Here is a 22,209-nt window from a genome sequence, read left to right as displayed (position 1 = left end):
TCTCCTAGCAGAAAACAAGTTCTCAAAGACAGACTCTCTCCCTTTTTGTCTCTGTATCCGCCGTGTTTGACATCGAATCTGGTGCATTGTAAGCTTGGCCAATGGAGCCCACTTGGGCGGTCTTGTCTCTAGCTAAACATCCACCATTTCTTTAAGAGATTCCCACGGAGAGTGGGTTGGGAGTCCCCTCCCCATCCCGATCACCCTCCTCTTGAAAGAGTGCTCCAGTGTGCCAGCATCCCCTTCTGAAATTGCCTCCCAGGACTGAACACGGCCCTGCAGGTATCATGTTACCTCTGGACCATCTCCCCTAGCTCACCCAGAGAGCCTCAGACCTCCTAGCAGCATCGCACTACACGGGATCTGGAGCCAGAAAGAATCATCTTTCTGAGTTCAAACCCAGCCTCAGATATCACCTGTTCAACCCTGGGCAAATCACTTACTTAACCTGTCTGCCTCGGTTCCCTCATCTGTAAAATGTACAGAAGGAAAATGGCCAATCCGCTCAAGTACTTCGGCCAAGGAAACCTGAAATGGGGTCACGGAGAGTTGGACACAACTAAAAAATGAGTGACCCCAAATACTTCTGATAGTCTCATGTTAATTTTGAGGTCGGAATATTTGGCTGGAATCCTCCAGCTGGCTTTTAGAGCCCCTCTCATCGCCATCACTGATGGGAAACCTGTGTTCTGTTGGTCCACAGGATGCAGATGGCCAGCCCAAGATGCTGTGGACATGAGACAATTTTCGGTAGGGGATGCTTCACTACTTTAGGAGGGCCCATGTGACAGAGAAGTACACTAATCAGAGGCAGCATGGAGGGGCAGAAAGGCAATCGAGATCTTGTTCTAGTTCTGGAATTGTTAATAACTGGCCCGTGTGTTAGAGGGCAGGAGTGGAGGGGCTGACTTTGACGATCCACCATGAATGTTCTGCGGTTTCAGAATGGAGAGGGCGTTCAGGAAAGGCACTTGGTAGCCATGGTGGTGCAGGGGGTGGCGGCGTGCTTTCTGAATCTCCATAATATTATTTACAATGGGGGATGATATCACAGGGAAAAGTTGTGCACTCGGACAGAGAAGTGCTCCCTGTTGCTAGGAGAGGCCACGGTGTGCTAGCGGCCCAGGCTTGTAGGACCCCTGGGGGTTCTCGGTGCAGGAACGGTTCCCAGTCTTCCGAAAACAGGGCTGCAGGAAGGGGTTTATGGCTTCTCTTTCCCTCACGGTGGGAATGCTGTTCATCTCAGGTGCCTCATGAAGCACATCTGCGTCATAGAGGAAGTTAGCGAGGAAAATGGAAAGTCTTTGCCTCAACATCAGGAAATCTGCTTCTAGTCCCAGCTCTCCCGCAAACTCCCTCCATGACGTGGTGTGGTCCCTGGCACATGGTGAGCACTGCCCCGGCGTGTGGATCTAGTTTTCCTGGGCAAAACGAGGACTCTGGATGAGGTGATCGTTCCGGGTCTGCCATTCTATGAGTCATTCAACTTCTGTCTGGATCAGTTTGCTCTTTATAAAATGGGCAAATGCAGCACCTACCTCTCGGGGCTTGTGAGCATAAAAATAAGTTCTTTATAAAGTAGTCGGCAAAACTTAGGAGCCAGACAAGTGCATTTATGACTATTTTGATGATTACAAAGGCTCACCTGTTAAGGGACAAAATGCACAATTCTCAGATTCACAGTGTCCCTTTTACAGTATTCAGAGGAATTCAGCAAACAATCCTTTCCCATCAGGAAAGATCGTGATCAAACCGAGAGCACTGATGTGCAGGGAAAAGGCCGGCTCATTTTGTCCTCTTAAAAATCCCTGTGGTCGGATCAATAATCCTCGGGCTGGGGGAGATTCTTTCCCAGGGAACCGAACAGAAGAGCTCTGAGACGGCTTCCACTGTGTACGCAGGTCCTGGATGGCACAGAAGGCCGCAGGACAGCCTTGGAGGTTGGCCAGGGCTTCCACAGGACAGCCTTGGAGGTTGGCCAGGGCCTCCATGGACCTTAGAGATCCCCTCATCCTAACGCTGAGCACACGGAAACCCAGAGAGTTTCCATGCCATGGCCAAAGGCCCTCGGGTGTAACGGGGCAGAGCCAGAAACCCAGTTTCCCTTCACGGCTCCATGCTGTGGGGGTCACGGTGATCGCCCTCATCCCGGTCCTCCTGCAGCTGGCCTTCGGAAAGCCGAGCAGCCGTGCACGCCGCCAGACCAAGCAGAGCCGATCTCAGATGGGGCAGCTTTTGTTTGGATCTTCAGGACAAATAGTCAATATGTCTCAGAGACAGATACAAATGTTAATAAAATTTGTTTGCCAAAAACCATGTTCTCAGGAAGCAAGTGTTTCTTGGGAAATAAGTAGTTACCGGAGAGCCGGAATGATGATTTCACTATCCTGAACACAAACTTTCCAGGCGAGTTCCTGGACCCTTCGAAGAACTGATCCATCAGTCACAAGAACTGCCTCCATGGCCGTGGGTCGGGTCTCAGTTGTACTATAGCTCACAATTTATCTGTCCTGCGCCTGCCCCTCAAGCTAGCTGCGGTTCATTTCCAAAAGAAAATAGAAGAATGTCGTAGCAATGTGAGTTTTGATAATATGATTAGCAAGTGTGGTTGCAGTCTTCTGGGTAGAAAACTGAAGGGTGGGGCCCATTTATAAGATGTGTTTTGATTTACCAAAGAAATGGTTTCCTCGTGTCAGGCTCTGCATGATTTTTGTGATACATATTTTGTGATCCTTTTGAAGTTGTATAGTCATTCCTTGAGGGTATGAGTCGGTGCATTGGGATGGAAAGAAACACTTCATTTGGAGCCAGAATTTTGGGTTTGAATCCAGCATCTGCTGCTCAATATCTGTATAATCCTAAACAAATCCCTAAAGTCTCTGGACTTGAGTTTCCTCATTGAGAATGTGAGGGGATTGAAATATACACATATGTGTATATATATATATATATATATATGTCTCTGTGTGTAAATATACTATTTACCTAATATAGAGGAGTACAATGTCTACACATGTGCCTGTATACCGTGTGATCATATACACGTGTGGATATGCATGTATCCAGAGAGAGCCCACAGCCACCAGGGAACCCATGATGCTCAGAGTGCTAAACCAGTTCAAATCCCACCTCAGACACTTCCCAGTTGTGTGAGCCTGAGTACCCTGAGTACACTTTACCCTGTCTGCCTCGGTTTCCTCCTCTGTATAATGGGCTGGAGAAGGAAGTAGCCAACTACACTAGTATCTTTGCCTAGAAAACCCTGAATGGGGCCAGGGCACGCAGAACATGACCGAAAAACACTCAATGGCGACTCCCGGGCAATGCCCAGCCCAGGGCATTACATGTGGTAGGTACCCGTGTCCTTTTCAGCCTTTCCAAAGGATAAGGGGAGTTGAGGTCATTTCTTTTTCCGATAAATTATCTCCAGGACCGGATGGGTCAGAGTTTGTCCACAGGTGCAGTTATATTTTTATGTAATGTCAAGAACTAATTTATTACTTGTTATTTCACTTGACATTTTCTCCAGTCTTAAAATGAGTGAGTGAGCCATGATGCAAAGATCACTCGATGTGAAGTGGGAAGATGTGGCCTTGTGTACCAGCTCTCCCAGCCTGGGAGAGGGAGTAGAGCATCGAGGATCAGGGTATTTAATTTCACAAGTCTAGAAGGATCTGACATGCACTTAGTACAGACCCTCTTCAGCTCGCCCATCTGTAGACCTTCATTCTCAAATTCTCGTTCCTCCGTCCCAGCCCCGCCATTAAGCAAACAAAGTTCTGGTCCAGGCAGGGTCCAGGCAAACAAATTCCCATGGTCACTCTGTCCCAAACAGAGAAAGGTGATATATAATAGGCTAACCCCTCCCATTGTACAGATGGGGCTCAAGAAGCTGAGGAGCCTGCCCCAGTTCCTCCAGCAGTGAGTGCAGGTAGATTTTCTACCCTCTTGCATGATCTAGATCCTTCACTGTTCTGTGTCTTGGAGCTTTTGGGAATAAAGATAAAATCTAGACATGACTTCTCTGAGTAATGTTTAAAAAACTGAAGGAAATATTTCAGTTAGATGTTAATGGAAAGAAAGAGGTAATTTTGTTCTCCTTCAAGGTTATAGATCCTGGTTCAATTCCCATTTTCCTTGTGGTGGGTGGACCACTGCTCTGAACAGAGAGATGGCCTCTCCCGTCTCCAGCACAGGCAAATCTCTCAGCTGCTAAACCAGGGCTTCTCAGACTTCTTGGTCTGGGGAGCCCTTCACATTTACACTCTTCAAATGAGTGAGAACCCCAAAGAGCTTTGGTTTCTATGGATTCTAACTGTCCAAAAATGACCACATTAGAAATGGGAGCTAATGCGTTTTAAAACATTAATTCCTTTAAATTAACCCCAAGAAACTCATTACAGATAAACATAAATAACGTATTTTAGGAAAATGAGCTACTTTCTTCCCTCAGAAATGAGTGGGAAGGGGAGCACTGGTTTGCAGACTTTCTGCTGATCTCTTTCCCGCCCGGCTCAATGGGAGGCAGCTGGATGCTCGTGTCTGCTTCTGCTTCCTGTTTTTGTGCCTTGTTTTTATTTGAATTACATAGTCTGGCCTCGCACAGAAACGTGCTTGGAAAAGGGAGGAACCTTTCACACCTTAGTTTTTTTCACGTTATTTTGGACCGGAAGAGCCCCTGACATGGTCCGTGGGGGCCACACCTGGAGAAGCCTGTTGTAGGCCGGCATCTGGAACGTGGGTGAGGAGACTCCAGGGTCCCCCACGTCACTTGGCCTCCTTCTTCTGTCAGCCGCAGGGGTCTCCCCCTCAGCTGGGTCCTCCGGAGGATAAAGGGGGTTGGACTAGGTTCTCTCCCGGCCCGTGTATTTTTACTGCGAATTCTAGGACCTGGGAACCACAAGTAGCCTCAAGCAAAGCTACGGCCTCCGATTTAGTTCGGGTGCACGTGTGGTGCGTAACACCCACGTGAGTACTGACGTATTCTCGCGGGAAGACGTGTTTGTCTAAGTGTAACCTGCACACGTTCGCTTCCGGTTTCCTCTCGCACCCTGACTCCTCTTGGCCCGCAGAAGCCGCTGTCGTGAGGGCTGTTGGCGCCGCCCCTGGAAATTGCGTCTCGGCCAAACAGAGCCGGCGGCAGCCCCCGGAAAGCCGAGGCGTTGCTGCTGCTGCGCTCTCCGCGGGCCGCGTGTGCAGCTCGAGGCTCAGCGCGCCCACAGCAGGGCTCGTCCCCTCATTTGTGCGGACTTGTTCCCCGCTGATCCGCCAGGGCTTTCTGGGGCTGCGTTTCCCCGAGTCATGCGCTCTCGGCCTCAGTGGCGCCGTTCCGGAGCCGGCGCACGTACATAATGGGGGGGACGCCCGGCGCGCCCCGGTCAGCTGTGAGGCAAACCTTCCCAGAGCCCGCAGGGGCTTCTGGTCCGCCCTCGTGCTCCCCCGCGTGGCCAAGGCGGCCTCCTCCAGCCTGTGCCGAAAGGTCTTCCCTGCGGTCACGGGGCTACATCTGGCCCGGAAGCCGCTGGCTCTGGAGGAGCACAGGTGCCTCGGGCAGCCCTCCCTCTCCTAATTCGCTTACATGTATTAGCAACCCGCATGTATTAGCTGGTTCTCTTCCAGGACTGAGGGCAGCAGCCCCTCTCCCCCCATTAAAAAGCCTGTCCTCTCCCAGAAATGTTTCTCCTGCACCTTCCGTCCGAGCCCCCCCCAGCCCAGCGCAACCCGCTCGCCCCTTCTCAGCAGTCACGGCAGAGGGGACCTGTCCGCTTCTGAACGGCCCTGCCGCCAGGGGGCGCCTGCCCTACTTCCCCCAGGGCTGTCCTGTGTCCAGCGTGGATTCCCTGCGGCCCCTGGTAACTTCCGGTCTCCCGTATCCACCTCCCGCCCATTCCTTCCCGCCCGGCCATTTTTCACGTGCCCCTCGCCGAGGTGATTGATGTCCGGGCTCCGCTTCTTTGTCCGCATGGGGCCTAATTAATTCGCCTCCTGGCCCCGGGGCCTCCCGCCGGCCCCGCCCCCTCGGAAGGCGGCTCCCAACCCAACACTAACAAGGCCTCAGTCACTGGCTCTGGCCTGGTTCTGGAGAGAGAAGTTTTCCACATAAAGTTCTTTCCGAAGTTAAAAAAAGGTAGATAAGCTGCTTTTTTCCTCCTGCTGCTTCTCTCTGCTGTCTTGTGGTCCTTTTTTTTTTTTTTTTAATTTTCCCTACCATTAACTTCCATGGTAAAAGAAGAAAAAAATCTCTGCAGCAGGAAAGGAAACGAGAGCTACCCCCAGCAGCTCGCGGCAGGAAAGGAAACGAGAGCTACCCCCAGCAGCTCGCGGCAGGAAAGGAAACGAGAGCTACCCCCAGCAGCTCGCGGCAGGAAAGGAAACGAGAGCTACCCCCAGCAGCTCGCGGCAGGAAAGGAAACGAGAGCTACCCCCAGCAGCTCGCGGCAGGAAAGGAAACGAGAGCTATCCCCAGCAGCTCGCGGCAGGAAAGGAAACGAGAGCTACCCCCAGCAGCTCACGGCAGGAAAGGAAACGAGAGCTACCCCCAGCAGCTCGCGACAGGAAAGGAAATGAGAGCTATCCCCAGCAGCTCGCGGCAGGAAAGGAAACGAGAGCTATCCCCAGCAGCTCGCGGCAGGAAAGGAAACGAGAGCTATCCCCAGCAGCTCGCGGCAGGAAAGGAAACGAGAGCTACAGCTCGCGGCAGGAAAGGAAACGAGAGCTATCCCCAGCAGCTCGCGGCAGGAAAGGAAACGAGAGCTACCCCCAGCAGCTCGCGGCAGGAAAGGAAACGAGAGCTATCCCCAGCAGCTCGCGACAGCAAGAGTGAGCTCGGGGTGTTACAAAGCAGCGCCCGACACGGATATCGTCCGCCGCCGAGGTACCGTTCGCAGCCCCACCGCCTAAAAGCGTGCGCATCGGTTATGGTCCGCCCGTGCTCACAGCGGCCTCCCAGTGAGGGAATTCCTGGGGGGTTTTGCTGCGAGTTCTTGAAATCTCTCACCAATTCCCTAATCAACCAGAAAGGAATTTTTGAAATGCCTACTATGTGCCCAATACCACACTCGGCTCTCGCCATAAAAGTCCAAAGAATAAAACAATCCCTCCTTGAAAGGGCCTTGCCTTGTCATGAGGGATAAAATAAGTGCGTACAATAATATAGAGGAATGCTCAAGTTCTAGCCAGCATGTGATTTTTTTTATTATTATCAAAGCTTTTTATTTTTCAAAACATCTGCACGGACAGTTCTTCACCATTAGCCCTTGCAGACCTGATGTCATTCTTACTTTGTTAAAGCAGTAAAGTCTAGATCTATTGAAAAACAATTCTGCGTCATTACCATCAAAGAATCCTTTGAAAAGACTCCAATCTCCTTTTAGGTTGCAGCCATTTGACACTGCTCTTTGGGGAATCATTTATCATTTACCAACATAATTTACTGGTTGGAAACCCTCAAGAGTTCTGGTAAAGCTGGTCCGTGGCTCTAGATGGAACACTGAGAGGTGAGATATTAGACGCTTTTCCCAAAGTGTTTCACTTTGCCGTTCACTGCCCCAACTTTCCTTCCTGTGCCGAATCCACAGGGGATGATGATGACGAGAACTCTCATTTCTATGAAGCTTTAAGATGTGCATTACAATATCATCTCATTTTATCCTCACTACAACCGTGGGAGAGAAGTGCTGCTGTTATTCCCATTTTCACAAATTAGGAAACTGAGGAAGACAGATTGTGCCATTCACCCAAAGTAACACAGCCGGGAAGTATCTGAAGCCGGTTCCGAACTCGGGTCTCCCCGATTTGCAGTTTAGCGCTCTATCCTTCTTGATGTCTTGATATAAGAACAGTTTTTCCTGTTAAAAGAAAAAAAAAGCTATAGGCTGGAATTGGCGTTTGGACGTGATATATCGAGTGGCAGATCCTGGAATCTTATAGAAGGTTCACACGGCCTTTTTCACTGAATTATAATCCATAAAGAAGCATTTATTAAGTGTTTACTATGTACAGGGCACTGTGGCAACATCTGGGGACTCAAGGGGAAAAGCAAGGAGCTTTGATTGTCAAGCCTCCTTCACATGGTGCTAGAAAATAGTGTGTTTTCTGTGGGATGGGTCCATTTCCTCCTCCAATCCACGTGTCACCAGCCAAAAAGGAACCCCATAGGGTCACAACATCAGGCCACCCTCCTTTTCTGCCTGGATTTGTCCTCCCTTTACCTTGACTCACAATTCATATCCCTGCTGAGGTCAATTAAAGTCAAAGGGGAGATGTCGGCTTGATTTAGTAAAATTGTATTGTTTGTCTGCCTCTGGTTTATCTCCCTTGGTTGGGCTGTCATTTGAATTTTATGTTTTTGTCCTTATTTCTTCAAACCATTTTTCCGGGTAGCATTTTCAGTGTGGTGTTTGCCCTGTCTACTTGCAGAAAAGGTGTTTGTTTCTCTAAAGCGCCTTGTCCTTCTCGATTTCCATCATTTTTATGGTCTTCCCTTTTGCCGTCGCTGCTCCAGCCGGGTTCGGTTGTGATAGTACTTTGTCATAAAGACCCGCTAACTTCTTCGCCTTCGCCTTTCAAACTTTCTTCCTCACGGTCGCCACGAGCCCCTATAGCTACAATATACTTTCTGCTGAGGGAAAAATTATTATAATGACAAAACCCGGAGAGAGAGAAAATTTTGAAGAGATGTTATTAAGGCAAGATGATAAGTAGGTACATTCATTCAAATGCAAAGTAGAACAAGAAAGAAAAAAAATTTCCGACTTGAGAGAGAGAGAAAAAGAATCGGAGGCAGGAGAATTATTAATTGATTCTGCTGCCCATCTGTTTTATAACCCTCTGAATGTTGGGCCACGAAGCAGACTCGGAGAGGCTTCCACGTTCCCAAATTTTTGCAAGAGGGGATTTCTGCGTCTTGTTCATGACATGTTTAGATTGTCCTGCATGAATTATGCTGGGGAACTTGATTAGCTCATGGCTCCACAGACGGGAAAGTAAGGCTGAGAATTCAGAATGAAGATCAGGGACTTTCATTTACAGTTAGTTTCATGATGTTTAGAATAATACCTGGCTTATTTTATTGGTGCTTAATTTATTGGCTGGCCGTCACTGAGGTCCTACTACTCCAAACTCCCATTCTGTGCAGAACAACAACTCCATTTCTATTTGGCGTTCAGTTTTACAAAGTATTTACCTTCTAACAGCCCTATGGGATAGGCAGCTCAGATTTTCATTACCTTCCTTTTATAGATAGGTCAATAAATACTTAAATGGCACCTACTGTGTGCCAGGCACACTAAGTGCTGAAGACGAAAAGAAAGGTCACAGACGTTCTGTTTTCAAGGAGGTCACGGTCTAATGGAGGAGACAGCACGTGGAGACACATATACACAAGCTGGACACAGGATGCTAGAACAACGATGGTAAACTGGCTCCAGATTTCAACCCCAGCTTATTGAATCTAAGTACTTCTTTCAACTGTGCTGCTGCTTAAGGGATGCCTTCCTCCTCATGAGTGCCCCACCATCTCTGACAGAAAAGAGCACGGGCTCTTCTGCTCTTAGCTTCCTTGGTCCTGAGTTTTTTTGTCTGTAAAATGAGAGGCTTGTTCTGATCCAACAATACAACAACAAGATCTGTATCCCAACAAGACCTTTTTTTAAAAGGAGAAGGTCCTATTTGCAGGAAAATGAAGCAGCTCTTTCTGTAGTGGTGAAGAACTGAAAATTGAGGGGATGCTCACCAATTGGGGAATGGATGAGCAGGTAGTGATATGGAATTGAGGAGCAATTAAGAAATGAGGAATAGTATGAGTCATCAAAATCTAGAAAGACTTACATGAACTGATCTATAGTGAAGTGAGCAGAACCAGGCTAATTTATTAATTGTGCAATATGTAAAATTAACACATTAGATATTTTGTGAAAGAAAACAGGAAGGAAGGAAGGAAGGTATTGCACAGTTAAAACCTCTATTAGTTGCTTACTGTCTCATGGAGGGATAGAACTCAAAATTTTAAAAAATTAGCAAATGTTAAAAATAAATTTTCCATGTAATTGGGAAAAAATAAAATGTTATTTAAAAAACAGAATGAGAAGACTAGAAGGCTTCTGAAATATCTTCCAGTTTTAAATCCTCCATCCCATTATCCTAAATTAAAGAATATCCAAAGGAGAGGAACTAGAATGATGGTGGGCTTCAAAATCATCATCTAAGAATTGATTGAAGGAAATAAAGATGTATATATTGAAGAAATAAGACTTGGCTGGAGGGGAAGAAGATTGAGATGATAGGTACCTTCAAGGACAATATGGGGCAGAGAGGTTGAACTCATTCTGTCTAGTCCCGGAGAGTAATAGTGGAGACAAATGCCACTAATGTTAGTAATTGCTCATAACGAGAGCTGTCCCCAAATGGAATGAGTTACCTTTTTAGATAGGGCCCCCTGTTCATATAGAAGCCCACTGTGGGGGGTGTTTTAGAAGATATTTCTTTGGGCCCAGCTTGGGCTCAATGGATATTGAGATTTCTTCCACCTCTAGAATTCTGGGATTCTCTGTTGAACACTGCCAGCTTGACAAGGGGATGATTTGGTACCTGCCAGGGTCTTTCTAATCCAGGTAGCTGAATGGCAAGAGAGAGGGAGCAAGAACAATGAAGTGGAGATGGCAGGCTTGGAATCAACTGCCACTATCTAGAGAAGAAAGTCTGAAGGAATCAGCCTTTGGGGATGTTTTTCCTAAGTACACAATCACAGTTATTGCTAAGATACCAGTAAGATACCAGCATATATTGGTTTGTCCCAAAGATGCTTAAATTCAGTTTTTTGTTTGGTGGTTGCAACTCACATGTTCTCACATTTGGCCTGCCTCCCCATGCACCAATTAATTCCCCTTATGAATGGTGGTTCATTGTCATGTAGAAGGAAATTTGGGTTCCGACACCCAATCCCCTATCTATTAATGTGGAAACTAAACCAAACCGTCCCTTGCTGTCTCTCTCATTTTCACGATTTTTACTTCTCCGTAAAATTGCCCATGGATTTCTGCTGTGGTCTTCGAGCCGAATCCTTTCTTCCAAAGCAGCATGCTTTTGTTTATGGAGTTTGCGTGGTTATAGATTATGCATATAAATACTTTAAGGGAGAAATGAATCAAAACTAAGTAGTCTCAGATGGGATACTTTTACTTGTAAAATTCAAAATTAGCTCCAATCCAGAAATGAATCTTTTTAAATGATTAGTCCCTAAGCCATAATTATCCCAACTCTAACATTCAAATGTGGAAATTCCAGCTATGGACCCATAATTCATTGGTTTTCTCCCCTTATGGTGCTTTCTGCTTTAAATCCCTGAATGAACATTATAATTGGCCTTCCTGGTAATTGAGAACTAAACACTGGGAGGTAGCCTGGTATGGGGCAAAGAATATTGGGGTTGGGGAAGCATGACACCTGGCATCCCCCACCAACTCTGGTGACCTTGGATTAGTCACATCACCTGTATGACCCTCAGATTCCTCATTTGTGTGATGAGAGAGTTGAGTAGATTATTTCTAAATTCACTCCTGACTTTAACATTATGTGAACCTACAATTCTGTATCTAAATCAGGTATTCTACTTTCCAGAGTACTATGGGAAGTCTATTCAATTAAGGAAGAGGGAAGATGGGGAGAATTGTTTCAATGTAGTTTTCATATGGGCACCTAAGTAGCGCAGTGGCTAGAGCATCTTTGGACTTGGACTCTGGAGGTCCAGAATTCAAGTTTTATAAACTTACTGGTTGACATAGGTCTGCCTCTGTTTCCTCATATGTAAAATAGGAATAGAAATAGCATCTGTCTCCCAAAGTTGTTATGGGGATCAAATGACTTAATATTTGTAAAGCACTTTACAAAGCTTAAAACACTATATAAATGTCATCTATCATTAGCATCCACATCATTAGTAGGAGTAGTTGGAGTGTAAGTTTTCTACTTTCACTTCAAATGTCCCTGGGATGAGTCACTCTTCAAAGTTTACCAGTTAAAAGTTAAGTTGAGATAAGCAAGAATAGGGTGCAAGATAGGGGCTTGTGTGGAAGGGTTCTAATAAATTAATATTTTGGTAAATAATTGCTCTCTTTCCACTAAACACACTTTCTCATTATCTTGTTTGCTACCTTTGGCAGAGTCCTAGTTTCCCAACACTGGAGAATAGAAACTACCTTCACTGCTTATTAAATGTATTTCTGCAGTCAGGTTAATGGACCTTTATAATATGAGGAACATACTAGCTCTATCACCACTCTGGAGTTGTAAAAGCATCAACTGATAGCACCCTGCCCCCAAAGCCACTTTCCATCCACTCTTTGTTGTGTGTCTGGGTGTGTATTTTGCATATATGTTGTCCACCCTATAGAGTGTAAGTTTCTTGGGTTATCCTCAGTTCTTTGCATGCTGCCCAATATATATTCAGTGTTTAACCCATTAAATCATTTATTTTTAATACCGTAAAGAGCCATATAAGTGTGTTGTGCCATTACCTCTGAGCTCTCTCCACTTTAAGGCATGGAGGTTACCCTGAATTCTTCAAGTGTGGATTCAGTCCCAAAGTGCTGGCCTTCTTACTAGATTATTTACCATAAAATACAGATTCTGTTCACATAGACTCGGATCAAGTGAGAGAAATTTTGAGATTGAGTCTTCTCATCTAAGAACCAAGACTGGTAAGCGTAGAAAGGCTCATTACCAGAGGTTGCCACCATGTGATGAATTCAGGCAGCCTCAACAATCCAAAAGGACTATTTACCAAGGAGTGGGGAGGGTGTAATCTGAAAGTCTTGTGAAATTATTCGTCTTTGAAATATCAAAAAAGTATGCAAACGTCTCTCATTACCCTGAAACCCAAATTAACCATCTTATTCATCCTCGATACAGGTCCCATTTGCTCCTGCTTTCAAAGTCTTTCTTACTTTGGTTCCTCACCCAGAATGTACTATGGCTACTCTTCCACCTATCTATATCCTACCCATTGAAAGCCCACTCAGAGCAAGCCCTCACTCTTTGATGAAGCCTTCCTTTATTGTCTTAGATCAGATCAGAACAAGTTCCCCTTTTTCTAATTCCAATAGTCTCTATAACTTTTCATTCACTCAACAATGATAAAGTCTTACTGGATGCAGAGCTCTGTGGTAGATACTACGTGAGATACAATTTAGATAAGATATGGTCCTTGCTTTCAAAGAGTCTAGTAGGAATAATATGCAATTGTAATATATCCTTATAGATATAGGACAGATATATCTTGAGAATAGCAAAAGAAAAAATAAGGGGGGAAATGTAAATATACCATTGACATACATTTTAGCTCGGCACCAAATTAAAACTCAAAAAGTAAAGCAAAAAGGCCATCAGTTTTTGAAAATGAAGTTAGCATTGAACCTATTCCTTTTTCACTAAAATTAAAAAATTAAAAACCCTATTCTCTAACATGATTTAGGGGCCTCCCAACTTGAACCTGGTCTTATCCCAACGTTTCCTTCCCTAACATGGTTATTTACCATAAATTAAATCATCAGAATTGTTTATGTTGACGATAGAAACGCCCACATTTGCATATTTGCATAATGTGTTTACTGATTTCTAGATATAAATGACCCTGTGGAGTTTAATGAATCCTATGAGTACATTATATACTTGAGTAATTAAATTTGCATGTGGATTTCTGATATACTGAAGTTTTAGCTGAACTATAGTTAATACCATCCAGATCCTGATAGCTTATCAGCCATCAAGTTAAAGAAAAAAAAAAAAACAACTCATAATAATCAGTTATTCCTATTATAATTAACTTTGTCTTATTTGAAGACATAAATCTCTTGTTATGTTACTTCCTTGCTAATGAGATAGAACATCATTAGTAAAATTATTGCAAAGTGTTAACTAATAATAATAACACGTTAATGGAGTTATACCTTCTTTCTACAAAAAAAAAAATATTCTAAGCTTCCCAGATTATCTCATCTACTATTTGAAGTCATTTGCCATCAAAACCCAGAAATTAACAGAAGTCGATATTTTTAATGGAGAGTAGAAACCAAACACCTGCAAAGGTATTTTGAAAGACTCCATCACAAATCCTACTCCATAGTGGGGCTAAAAGATTATATCAAGCTATACTAGAACATTCTTTTTTTTTCAGTGATTGTTCCATTGACAAATTTCCCTGATCGATATTTAAAGGTATAAATAATTTGACTCCAGCCTCGAATCCCATGGTTATCCCAGTTTATTACTACACTGCTTTCCTCTAACATTTCATCTCCCACCTTCATACCTTTGCCAAGTTGCCCCTCATATCTGAAATACTCTCTCCACCTCCACCTCTTGAATATCTTAGCTCCTTTTAAAACTCAGTGTAGACATTACATTCTTTGAGAATACTTTCTTAGTTGCCCCCACGTGTCAGTGCTCATACATACATCAATACATACATCAATATATACATACATACATCAATATGTATTTTTTATTCATATTGTCTTTGAACAGGATGTATGCACCTTTAAGAAAAGGGCTGTCCAATTTTTGTATTAACATGGCCATTGTCTAACTCAATGTCGGTCTATAGTAGTCATTTAATAAGTATTTGCTAATTAACTTTTTCCCAAGGACCAACCCAAATAAGGATGAAAAAGCTGATCAACAGTAGGACTTTGGTATTGAATCCTTTGGCCGTCGTATCTCCAACCTATGAAATAAAACAAACAAAAAAAAAATGTAAAACATCCCTCAGCCCTGTATGACCAGCTTCATATTCTTCAGTGATGGGGGAAGAAAAGAGAACAGAAAGTGTTGAGAATTACACACTTTTTAGACATTTAACTTCACTGCTGGCAAACTAAATGTGAGGTCCTTGTCCAGGAATGAATAAGTGCATGTATTGCTAGAGAAACTGAATCCTATCAAACTTGACATTCTCACTACAAATATATCCAGGAAACAAAAGAAAGTTTCAACTAAATGGAAGCATGCAGTTCAGTTTCTTTTTGGAGAGGCAAATAAAGGAGCTGAGGGAATTATTTTTTATGTAACCCAAAACAACAAGAAACAAAATATCATGGGACATTCAACCATTTTATTTTGTATTGTTTGTGATGAGCATTTTCAGAAAAAAATAATATGATAATGATAATGAATAGAAGATTATTTACCAATCCAGAGAGTGAAGAAGTACATAAATTCGATGGAAAGCTCAATATCTTCCAAATCAAATCATATCCTTCAATACTTGGTGAGTTTGTTGTAAAGATAGGGATAGAAAACAGTGAAAAATTTATTTCAACATATTCTGAGTAAGAAATGAGAAACCAAAAAACTAATAAACAATATAAACACCTCCTACTGCATATTATTAATACTTTGAGAAAAGTCTCAGCAGACATTAGATTTGGAAGCACCAGATAATACCAATAATGAATCAAGAATGAAAGGAGGGATTATGTGGATATGATTTATAAATCAGCTGTCCATATATAATTGGACCACTAATCAATATCAATTTAGAGGGAAATAAATATGAGAAGATAATAGTATACAACTGATATATCTCTAACTTGAACTCTTTAGCCAAATTGTTAAACCTGAGAAAAGAACAGATATTGAAATTTTTCTGGTACAATGTCCTTTCCACATCAATTTCTAGAACAAGGTATACATGTATTCTTTATACATCTATATAGTCAAAATATAGTTCCCAAGATTAATCTTTACCTTTTTAGATTTCTCTTGAGTTCTATATTTGTAGATCAAACTTTTTGTTAAGTTCTGGTTTTTTCATCAAAAATAGATGAAATTCGCTTACTTCGTTGAATGTCCATCTTCTTCCCTGGAAAAAGATGCTCATTCTTGCTGGGTAAGTTATTTTTGGTTGCATACCAAGTTCCTTAGCCTTTCGGAATATCATATTCCAGGCCCTTCGATCTTTTAATGTGGATGCTGCCAGATCCTGGGTGATCCTTATTGTGGCTCCTTGATACTTGAATTGGGTTTTTCTAGCCGCTTGCAATATTTTTTCTTTCACCTGAGGGTTCTGGCATTTGGCCACTATATTCCTTGGTGTTTTGATTTTAGGATCCCTTTCAGTGGGTGGTCGATGAATCCTTTCAATGTTTATTTTTTCCTCTGTTCCTATGACTTCTGGGCAGTTCTCTTTGATGATTTCCTGGAAGACAGTGTCCAGGCTCTTTTTTTCATCATGTTTTTCTGGGAGTCCAATGATTCTCAGATTGTCTCTCCTGGATCTGTTTTCCAGGTCTGTTGTCTTCCCCAGAAGGTATTTCACATTTTTCTCCATTGTTTGATTTTTTTGGATTTGCTTGACTGATTCTTCTTGTCTCCTCGAGTCATTCAATTCCACTTGTTCAATTCTGATTTTCAGTGAAGTATTCTCTTCACTCACTTTTTTAAAATCTTTCTCTAATTGTCCAATTGAGTTCTTTTGTTCTGTGGAATTTTTTTCCATTTCGCCAATTTTGTTTTTTAGAGAGCTGTTTTCTGTTTCCAGTTCACTAATCCTATTTTTCAAGGATTTTACTTCTTTATCCACTCTCTCTTTAACTGACTTCTCCAGGCTCTTTTCCCATTTTTCTTCTAGCTCCCTTGTGAGAGCCTTTTTAATCACTTCTATGAGGTTCATCTGTGCTGAGGAACAGACGCTCTCCTCCTTTGGGGAATCACCTGGGGACTGCCTGTTTTTAGTCTCCTCAGGATTTAGAGTCTGCTCTCTATCTGTGTAGAAGCTGTCTAGGGTTAAAGTCCTCTTCAGCTTCTTGCTCATTCTGTCTATTAATCAGAGACAAACTACCAAAGAAAAACAGAAAAAACTGGAGTCTTTCTTTGGGGGGGGGGGGCTGGGTGTGTTATCGAGCTTCCTCTACAGACTGCAGGTGGCAGCAGTGAGGCACTAGCAGGACTGTGCTGCGCCTGCGCTCTGAGATCCCAAAGCGTGCTGAGTCACTGAGGGGGGGGAAGGGGGGGGGCCAGGTCCTGAGAGAGTCCAGCTGTTTGCGGTTGTATTCTTCAGCCCCCGGTGTTTTTAGCTTCTCTGCTGGGCTGTTGACTTGCTGCAGGTTCCAAACCTGTAGCGAAGCTCTCCCCGCAGAGACGGCTACGATCACTCCCCACCCCCTCTCAGCTCTGCTCCCGTGCTCTCACTGCCGCTGCCCGCCGCCTGCGCCCGATCTAAAACCGCCCCAGCCCTCCAGTAAAGACAGACCTTTCTTGGCGGATCTCAAGGATGGCTTCTCTTGGTAACTATTTGTGGGTTTTTTTCAGTCAAGCATTGATTCAGAGGCTTGTAATGAAGTGGATAGTGAGAGAAAGCGCGGAGCTTATGCAACTGTGAGCCTCCTCTCCGCCATCTTCAGATATTGAAATTTTTGTAATTGAAATAGATTCTTATATTATAATTTCTTAAGTTAAGGCTAATTTATCAATGGTCCACAGACCCTCTAAGGAGAAGAGATTACATCTTTATTTTCAATAATTTTTGGCTTCCTTGTATTTTATTTTACATGTTTAAGAATATCATTGTTACTTTTTTTCATCAGGGTACCAAAGGGGGGTTTATGACACACAAAAAAAGACCAAGATCTCTTCTACCAAGAGAATTTAAAAGACACGTCATTGCCTCTTTTGGAGGAGCGTTAGAAAACATCCTTAGAATCCGCATCGGCCAAAAAAACCCTCGATAGCCTTGCCAAGTGGAGAGGGAAAGCAGCCAAGAGCAATTCCAAATATTACTTTGGAATATAAGCTCATTTATAAAAGGTTGCAGGGAATGATGGTAGAAGATCATGAGCAGAACTGCTTCACAAACTAATAGAATAAAGTTATGAAAAGAAAAACACAGAAAGCTTGGTGAAAGATCTAACAAAGTTAAATTACCCAAATGGCATTTAAAAATGAAAATGTTAAGTAAACAAAATATATGAAAACTTGTAGAAAAATGTCAATCATTCTATATCAAACTATTTTCTCTATCAGTGACAATGGAGCCATCATATTTGGACTTGAACATCTTGATTTCCTGCACAAAGTAGAAATGGTGCTAAAGAACAATGATAGAAAAAATAACTATACTGTGTATGTCAGAGAAAGTGATTTTAGGATCAATTTTCGATATACCTGAAAGAAAGAATGGCACCAAATGTTTAGAAAAATTCTTAGACCTTATTACTGTCCAAAAGATAGAATTTTTAAAAATCTGCACTTACTAATGCAATTAGTAATTACTTTCCCATCTTTATAAGATCTTATGAGAAAAAATGAAAAAAAAAAAAAAAAACACAATTGCTCAGACATTGAGGGCAATCTTAACTGCAGCTTGAAAAGGAAACAAAGAGGTTTTTGCTTTGTAGTAAACCTATGGACCCTTCTCAGAATAATGTTTTTAAGAACATGAAATTAATAGGATTACAAGAGAAACCAATTATATTGAAACACAATACTCAAAATATGTATTTCTTAACACCAGATTCATGACCAAGGTTAACAGTTTCTGAAACAGCAGAAATGAGTCAGTTTCTCCTTTGTCCTGGTACTGTTGTAGGTTCTGAAGATCAACTTTTCAAAGTTGGTTGATGAATCAAAAAAAAGTAGTCAGGCTGATGATAAGCTTTGGTCATAACAAAGTAAGCATCAGCTGAAATAATTAGAATACTTAGACTGGAGAAGAACCTTTTCCTTTCCCTTTCCCTTTGCCTTTGCCTTTCCCTTTCCTATTCCCTTTCCCTTTCTTTCCCTTTCCCTTTCCTTTGTTTCCCTTTTCGTTCCTTTTCCCTTTGCCTTTCCCTTTCCTCTTCCCTTTCCCTTTCTTTCCCTTTCCCTTTCCTTTGTTTCCCTTTTCATTCCCTTTCTCTTTCCCATTCCCTTTCCCTTTCCTCTTCCCTTTTCCCTTTGATTGAATAAGAGAGTGTGACTTGGCGGGTGCTTTGGCAACAGCACTGTGATAGCCCAATGGAGGGATGCAGTATCCTGAGGAGACAGACCCTTGAAGAAGGGAGACTCAAAAAAAAAATGATGGGATGAGAACCCACAGCCACAAGGTGTCGGTGCCGGAGAGACAAGGAGGTTTTTGTGACAGAGAATTAGAATGGACACATCTCGGCCACAAATTGGGAGACTTGAGAGAAGGGGATACTTGGCTTGGGAGTATGGGTGCCTCAGCCCATGGTACAGCCCCAAATTCATAATAACAATAAGGAAATTAGGGAAAAGGCAAGAAATGGAGGAGACGGATGATGATTTCAGAGCTGGACATGGCGTTCAGTTCGATGAACATTACAGACTTTGTCCAATACTTATATGGGCGCATGTGAGGAGGGGAGAGAGACAAACGGGACAAAGGGGTGACAAAGTGGGCCCAGAATTTAGGAGAAGGAAATAGTCATTTCTAGGCTAGTGATATTTCCCTACAAAGTTGAGATTATTTAAACTATTTTTACACATTTCTGTCTCCTGAATAATTTAGTACATGGTTTTCTTTTCTATTTCAAAAATATAGAATTAAATAATGTATAGGGTTTGGACCCCAACCAGTGTTCCATATGTAGGTCCATCTTTTTCATTGCTGTCACTGCTGCTTTCACGATCATTGGACTGCATCAAATATGGCAGGTTTTTACTGGCAATGACATCTCTGACTTTTCTCCCCGAGTGTTTTAATCCAGTGTCCCACACAGCAATTACCATGTCCAACGTATATTGCAAGATTCTGTAAAAAGAATATTCTATTTCTGAGAATGAAGGGCGGATCCAGAGTTGATTTAAATGCATAGATAAATAATGCATCCTTTAGCTTATCCATGGTATGAACATATGATGCAGGTATAAAAATAAAATGTGTTCACACTATGACATAATGCTTGATGATCCAGAACAGTGGCAGGTAATGGTGGACAATGCAAAATCACATCTGTTATTTGAAGAATGCTTCTTTTGTTCTTATCCATTATTCAACAAATATTAATTGAGCATTTATTTTGGAAGAGACAGTGTGCTAGGTAGATCCTAAGGAGGATATCGAGATGAATAAGACTAATAAGCCACCTTTATTATTCTAGGCTGTCTAATTTTTGCCCTTGAGGAGCTTACAGCCTAATATAATAAAGGTGTATCTGTGAATTCACAGCATGATTCCCCCCTCAAAAAAATAAAATAAAAATCATGTAGTTGTATCATGTTGCCTTATAAATACTCAGAAGATCCTGGAAAACATTACAACTTTTCCACATCCCATCCTTCCTTCATCCATATATGTGTGGATGTGTGTGTGTGTATAATATATGTGTATATGTATGTCTATATGTATATGTATGTATATGTATATGTGCACATACACATATATACATGCTCACTTTTTCTTGTTAGAAATGGACCAAATTATCTCTCAGATCAATGCAAGGGACCAACCCTAAGCAAAGTATCCCTCTTCCTCACTTCACTGCCTGGGGGATTTGCTACCCAGTTCAGATACTTTCTGAGCTGGAGGTGGTGATTAAGAATTTAGGGTTAATGTGAAGGAATCACAAACTTCTTCCCCATCCAGCTCCTGCTGGGCTATAAATTGAAAGGGTGGCTAAATCAGAAAAGGATTTATTTAAAGTAAGCAATGATATCACAAAGAAATTGAAAGCAAGATATGCTGTGGATAAACTACAGTGTGATTCAGTCACCAGCAGTTAATTGAGTTGAATGTAATTTTGCTTAGATTCCATATAATACTACTGTGTTGCAGTATGTTCATTTAAATCTTATATTTCAAATATATATATGATATGCACATTTATGCTAATCAATAGATATCTCAGCTCACCAAATTATTAGGAGTGATTTGCAGTAATTGCTTTCAAGCTGGGGGTAGATTATGTGCAAAAATTCAACATATTTGGTGACAAATTGTTACTTTTCATATGATATTTTAAATTATACATTCATATTTATTGCATCTAGTTATACAAGTTTAACAGCATAAATGATTCTTTACATTAGTCATAACACCTGATATAATGGTTGAATTTCTCAAAATGAATTCTCTTTTTTCCTTAAAAATCAGGCAAATTTCAGTTCAGTGCAAAAAAGGAGTTCTTAACACTTAAGGTAACCTCAGAAGGGAATGGGCTACCTTGAGAACAGCAGCTTGCCTTCACTGGAAATGTTTAAGCACAAGCTAAAATAACCCTCTTGTCGGGGATGAACCTGTTACTCTAGGGAGATAGAAGGGGGCAGACCAAATGACTTCTGTAGTCCCTCCCAAGCATTACGCTTCTGTTGTTTGTAGTACCACATATAGTCAGATGCACACCACACTGCTGAAAAGAACTGGAGACAGACTAGAGTAATGGGATGGGCACTAGGCCAAGAGACCCAAATTGGGCTTCCATCTCCATCCCTAAGCAAGTGTGGACCTTTGGGCAACCTCACTGCTCCTCATTCAGGCTGGGATACAGTATGGGAAAGGAGAGAGTGGAATACAATCAGAAAAACCTCAGCAATTATCTCTCCTAATCTCTTTATGAACAATGAAACTGAGGCACAAGAAAGGTCCTTACACTTGGAACATTCTACATACTATAATTATATTCAATCTAGGACCTAGGGGAAGCCAGCCAAAGACATTTAATGGCACATGCTAGTTTTCCTAACAAATTTATACAAAGGCCCCAGAGTTGTCAGAATAATCTGTATTTCACAGGTCTCCATTTTTACCTTCTCCTCATGGGCATGGTGTTCATCCATATAAAGATTCTGTCCATATATAAGAAACTTCCATTTGTAAAAGAAATATGGCGCCTCTAGATGGTAAAGTGGATAGAGCACAGGCTGGGCAAGTCACTTAACCCTGATTGCAGAAAGGAAAGAAGGAAGGAAGGAAAAGAGAAAGGGAGTAAAGGAGGAAGGGAGAGAGGGAAGGAGAAAAAGAGAAAGATGGGTATGTGAAAGGGAGCAAAGTGGGGCAGCTGAAATTCAGACACGTAAAAAGAGTTTGATGGAGTTCATTTATCAGACATTTTACGTAGAATTACCCTCCCCAAGTAATACTGATACTAAGTTTTCTCAGATTTTTTTTAATAACGTTGCCCCCAATATAACCAGTCCCCCTTCCATCCAAAGGTCACAACATAAATATAAGAATAATAACTCACATTTCATTGCTTTTTCTACAATAATCCAGTCAAG

General features: G+C 42.5%; 1 protein-coding gene across 7 annotated transcripts in view; it reads left to right on the top strand.

Moving 5' to 3' along the window:
- Nucleotides 1-22,209, top strand: part of LDB2 (LIM domain binding 2) — a 331,769-nt gene that overhangs the window by 230,251 nt on the left and 79,309 nt on the right. The gene's annotated exons all lie outside the window — the stretch shown is intronic.

Source organism: Antechinus flavipes, chromosome 6 (assembly GCF_016432865.1).
Source record: "Antechinus flavipes isolate AdamAnt ecotype Samford, QLD, Australia chromosome 6, AdamAnt_v2, whole genome shotgun sequence".
Lineage (NCBI taxonomy): Eukaryota > Metazoa > Chordata > Mammalia > Dasyuromorphia > Dasyuridae > Antechinus > Antechinus flavipes.
This window is presented reverse-complemented; position numbering and strand designations above follow the sequence as displayed.